Raw genomic sequence first — 6,112 nt, 5'->3', positions numbered from 1 at the left:
ATACCCCATAAAGAGACAGGCATAGCTGGGGCCCATGCGGGTACCCATAGCCACACCTTTTATTTGGAGGAAGTGAGAGGAGTTGAAGGAGAAATTGTTCAGCGTGAGAACAAGTTCAGCCAGACGGAGGAGAGTAGTGGTGGATGGGGATTGTTCGGGCCTCTGTTCGAGGAAGAAGCTAAGGGCCCTCAGACTCCTCCATCACCCCCTACTCCTCAACCCCCTCCTATGGCACAACCCCTTGCCCACGCAAAAGATGCAACACCTGCCCCTTCACTTCCTCTCTCCTCACCGTCCAAGGACCCAAACACTCCTTTCAAGTGAAGCAGCATTTCACTTGCATTTCCCCCAACTTAGTCTACTGCATTCGTTGCTCCCAATGTGGTCTCCTCTACATTGGAGAGACCAAACGTAAACTGGGCGACCGCTTTGCAGAACACCTGCGGTCTGTCCGCAAGAATGACCCAAACCTCCCTGTCGCTTGCCATTTTAACACTCCACCCTGCTCTCTTGCCCACATGTCTGTCCTTGGCTTGCTGCATTGTTCCAGTGAAGCCCAACGCAAACTGGAGGAACAACACCTCATCTTCCGACTAGGGACTTTACAGCCTTCCGGACTGAATATTGAATTCAACAACTTTAGGTCGTGAGTCCCCTCCCCCATCCCCACCCCCTTTCTGTTTCCCCCTTTTTTTTTTCCCAATAAATTATAAAGATTTTCCTTTTCCCACCTATTTCCATTATATAAAAAAAAACCCACTAGAGCTATACCTTGAGTGCCCTACCATCCATTCTTAATTAGCACATTCGTTTAGATAATATCACCAACTTTAACTTTAACACCTATGTGTTCTATTGTACTATTGTTGTTGACATCTTTTGATGATCTGCTTCTATCACTGCTTGTTTGTCGCTACAACCACACCAACCCCCTCCACCTCTCTGTCTCTCTATCTCTCCGCCCCCCACACACACACCTTAAACCAGCTTATATTTCAGCTCTTTCCTGGACTCGAACTCAAGTTCTGTCGAAGGGTCATGAGGACTCGAAACGTCAACTCTTTTCTTCTCCGCCGATGCTGCCAGACCTGCTGAGTTTTTCCAGGTAATTCTGTTTTTGTTTTCCATTTTCAAGGAGTGGTTTAAATTGTATGAGAGAAAAACAGTTTTAGCAATCAAAGTTGTAACTAACCCGATCAATAGGTCTATAAGCAACACATTTAGAATGTGCACATAGATACTTCCACTGTAAATAAATCTATTTAGCCCATTAGCCCTGGGAACCCTGCTCTTTACATGAGTGTTATTAGATGTTATAGATGGAGAAACAGTGATAGGAAATCCATTGAGACAAAAGGCAGTTGTAAGAGTCACTGCTTCAGCACAGCTATCGCTCAAGCCTCTTCAAGTGACATTTCTTTTGTCCTGTATATCTGTTATCATCAATCACTTACATATTCTGTGAACAATCAATCAAGTCATTCATGAAGCCGTGTTACTTTTGTTTGAGTGCTATTTCATCTATAATGGTCAACAGTGTACATTTTTGTAGTGTTCTTCATTAATTACTAAGGTTTCTTGCAGGAATTCAGGCAGCTAGACTGCAAGTAATTATCAAAACTAAACAAAAATTTGATACTGAACCACATATGGCAATATTAGAGTTGATGACGGAAAGCTTGGTCAAAAAGATAGGTTTTAAGGAGCATCTTAAAGGAGGCAGAGAGGCTGAGAATTCAGGGAAGGTGTTTTAGAGCTTAAGGAATAGGCAGCTGAAGGCATGGCCACCAAATAGTAGAGCAATTAAAACTGGGAATGCTCAAGAAACCAGAATTAGATAAACACAGAGTCCTTGGAGCGGTGTGTGGCAGGAGGAGATTACAGAAATGGAAATGGTCTGCTGAACTCCAATACTGTAGTTTTAACATGCTGTGGTGTCAGAGTCGTGGGAAATTTTCATTTGCCTTCCTAACGAGTAAGTAATGCTTCATAAATGATAGAAACAGGAAACGCTGGAAAATGACGAAGGGAACATCGTCATTTGGTAAGAGGTGGAACAAGACCCACACTCGTTGCCAGCGATGTGGGGCTAAAGCATTTCACCTGCAAAACTCGACCTGTGGTAAATGTGCCTACCCTGCCAAGAGGAAGAGGAAATATAACTGGAGCGCTAAGGCCAAAAGGAGAAACACAACTGATACAGGCCGCATGAGGCACCTGAAGGTGGTGTATCGCTGATTCAGGAACGGATTCCACGGAGGGACCAACCTGAAGCCCAGACGTTCCACAATGGCTTCTTCCAGCACTGCATAAACTACCAGTGTATTTACACAACAAATAAAGTTATGGTTCGGAAAGTTAAAAAAAAAACTCAGCAGGTCTGGCAGCACCTGTGGAGAGAGAAACAAAAGCTAATGTTTCAAGTCTGTATTACTCTTCTTCAGAGGACCCTTCTTCAGAGCTCTGAAGAAGGGTTGTGTGTGTGTGTGTGTGTGTGTGTGTGTGTGCGTGTGCATATGCGTGGGGCTTAGGTATCTCGATAGAGTATTTCGTATACTTTCATATTCCATACTATATGGTAATAAGCTTTGCCTTTCTATTTGGCAAGACTGGTTTTATAATAAACGATTAAGTTTGTTGTTTATTGAAAGAAGTCTGGCTTTTATTTTGGTTAACAAAAGCAAAGGTAAATGAATGGCCACTTTGGTGTGACCTGTGTGTATTGGGGCTAGATCAATGGCGCACCCCTCCCATCTCGATCGTAACACCTTGAATGTTACCAAAACAAAACAAAGTTCACATATAAACCCATACCTGGTCAGCCAAGTGTTCCACTTCCCATATATATTGAAGGAGAGACTCTAGAATATGCTGAACACTTCCCATACCTTAGCAGCCACCTCTCTCAAAAGGCCACCATTGACGAGGACTTCCAACATCGGATCAGTTGTGCTAGCTCAGCATTCTACAAACTACACCAGCAAATGTTTGACAACAAAGATCTCCGCAAGTCATCGTAAGTCCTAAGGTACAGAGCAGTTCTTGTCACCACACCCCAGGACTGCAGTGAGACATGGACTGTGTATCAGCAACACATAACAGCAATAGAGAAATTCCATCAGCGATTTCCCTCCTATATATCCCGGATTCAATGGGAGAACTGTCAAACAAATGCTAGTGTCTTTCTTGAAGCTAGCTCCACAAGCATTCAGGCAAAATCAGCTTTGAAAGACTGGATATTGTGCCCGTATGGCCAAAAACTGTCTCCTCCACGAGATTTTGATTTCTCAACTTTCAAATTGCCAATGGTCCAGGAAAGAACAAAAACTAAATGCTTCAAAGACACTCTAAGCTCTCCTTGAAATCCAGCAGCACTGATATTAATGACTGGGAGAAGCTTGTGGTCAATCGCTCAGAATGGTAACAACTTGTCTTTCAAGCTGCGCCACACTTTGGGCCATTTCCTCAGCCCAACCTCAGTTGCTTCATTAATGACCTTCCTTCCATCATAAGGTCAGAAGTGGGGATGTTCACTGATGATTGCATATAGTTCAGCACCATTTGTGACTTCAGATACTGAAGCAGTCCATGTCCAAACGCAGCAAGACCTGGACAATATCCAGGCTTGGGCTGAAAAGTGGCAAGTAACATGCTTACCACACAAGTGCTAGGCAATGACAATCCTCAGCAAGCGAGAATCTAACCATCGCCCCCTGATGTTCAATGACATTACCGTCACTGAATTCCCCCACTATCAACATCCTGGGGGTTACCATTGACCAGAAGCTGAACTGTATTAGCCGTATAAATACTGTGGCTACAAGAGCAGGTCAGAGGCTAGGAATCGTGCGATGAGTAACTCATCTCCTGACTCCCCAAAGCCTGTCCACCATCTACAAGGCACAAGCCAGGAGTGTGATGGAATACTCCCCACTTGCCTGGATGAGTGCAATTCCCACAACACTCAAGAAGCTTGACACCATCCAGGACAAAGCAGCCTGCTTGATTGGCACCACATCCACAAACATTCACTCCCTACATCACCGACGCACAGTAATAGCAGTGTGTACCATCTACAAGATGCGCTGCAGGAATTCACCAAGGCTCCTTAGGCAGCACCTTCCAAACCCATGACCACTATCATCTAGAAGGACAAGGACAGCAGAACACCACTGCCTGGAAGTTCCCCTCCAAGTTACTTACCATCCTCACTTAGAAATATATCGCCGTTCCTTCACTGTCACTGGGTCAAAACCCTGGACCTCCCTTCCTTGCAGGGGAAAAATAATGTAGGGTTAAGGAGAAAGAGCAGGGAAATAACTGGATTGTCCTTGACAGATTTGGTGTAATCTCAATTGGCCAAATTGCCTCCTTCTGTGCTCTATATCCCTATAAATGTATGAATACTTGTACTGAAGGAAAATGTCACACAGTGTATCACATTATTAATTGTGTCTTATGTAACATTGTGTTATGTAATATTGTTCCACTTAGTGTTGCAGGTAATGTGCTCTGCTGAACACATTCTGAGGAGTATTAAATATTGCTTGTTGTGAAAGCTTCATCTGGTGCACAGTTTGGCCAACACTAGATTATGTTGTTTATGCACATCAGTCGCTTATTAAATTGCAGATTGCAACAACGTGTGTAAATAAACATGCAGGTGCTGACTTAGGTTAGCAGAAATTCCAACAAAAAATAATTGCCCTTCTGCCCTCACAGAGCAGAAATTGGCTGGATGTTCTGTGAACATGTGCATTGTCCACTTTATCATGTTTCAGTCAAAACAACAGAACTTACAAACAGACTAGAAGAGGTATGAATGAAAATGCTTCCAATAGTTAGTTCAATATTTTCACCTTTAGTTAGTTATGTAATATATATGTGACATCCATATCATTATCAATAGCTGTCCCATTTCAGGGATGATGTCTACTTAGGGTTGCAAGTTTCTGCTGTGGGCTTTTACGTGATGGAACAGGCTGATTCTTAACCCACAAATCTTTGGGCACATGGGCAGGATGTCCCACCATGTAGCAAGATCCAGAGTGCAGGATTTGCTTCCTTTTCTTTTCTCCGCCACCTCTCCGCCTCATCATTAAGACATGGGGACTCCAAGTTTTTTTTTATTCATTCACAGGATGTAGGCTTCGCTGGCTGGGCCAGCATTTATTGCCTATCCCTAAAGGCCCTTCAGAAGATGATGGTAAGCTGTCTTCTTGAACTGCTGCAGTCCATGTGGTGTAGGTGCACCTGCAGTGCTGTTAGGAAGGGAATTCCAGGATTTTGACCCAGTGACAGTGGCAATGTATTTCCAAGTCAGGATGCTGCGTGACTTGGAGGGGAACTTCCAGGTGGTGGTGTTCCCATCTATCTGCTGCCCTTCTCATTCGAGATTGTACTGGTTGTGGGTTTGGAAGGTACTGCCTAAGCAGCCTTGGTGAATTCCTGCAGTGCACTTTGTAGATGGTACACACTGCTGTTACTGTGCATTGGTGGTGGAGGGAGTGAACATTTGTGGATGTGGTGCCAATCAAGCAGACTGCTTTGTTAGCCCAGGCTTGTCCGAACCTTTCGCATGGGGGTCCATGTTTCAATTTTTTGTCACTCAATGGGCCAATGAGCAAGTTTCAGCAAGATATGGTTTGGCTCATCGTTAAACATTTTTTTAAATCAATGTTAAAGCAATAAATTGATAATAAAAAAAGATGTAATGAATAAGAATGACCATTAATAGTGTCAAGCAGAAGAGTTAAATTTTTTTGTCTTTTCGCTTAAGAAGCAGAGCTAAAGAGACAGTCTAAGCCCCAATTCCTGGTTACCAGGGAAGGGTAGGGACCAGAGATGAACTAAGGAGTTGCATTTCACTAACACAGGCCTTATGTTTGCCTCTGGTGGCACACACTCTGTGCAAGCCCTCAGCAGAAGTCATATGAAAGTGGGTATAGGAAGCAAGTTGCCTTTCAGCCTGGGTTTTCCTCCTCTCCTGGCCCGCTTTGTGGATAGGTTTTTGGGTAGGGAGGAGGAGTGGAAGAGTGTGTGTGTGTCTGGCTCATCCCCAGTCTCAGGGTTCTTACTCTCACTCACAGACTCACATAGACTCACACTCACA

The 6,112-nt window shown here is 44.0% G+C and overlaps 1 pseudogene; it reads left to right on the top strand.

The window, feature by feature from the left end:
• Positions 1-2,019: 2,019 nt before the first annotated feature.
• Positions 2,020-2,313, top strand: LOC121282552 (annotated as a pseudogene).
• Positions 2,314-6,112: the final 3,799 nt, after the last annotated feature.

The sequence above is a fragment of the Carcharodon carcharias genome, chromosome 9 (genome assembly GCF_017639515.1).
Source record: "Carcharodon carcharias isolate sCarCar2 chromosome 9, sCarCar2.pri, whole genome shotgun sequence".
Taxonomy (NCBI): domain Eukaryota; kingdom Metazoa; phylum Chordata; class Chondrichthyes; order Lamniformes; family Lamnidae; genus Carcharodon; species Carcharodon carcharias.
The sequence above is the reverse complement of the archived record's forward strand: the minus strand, read 5'-3'. Positions and strand labels throughout refer to the sequence as shown.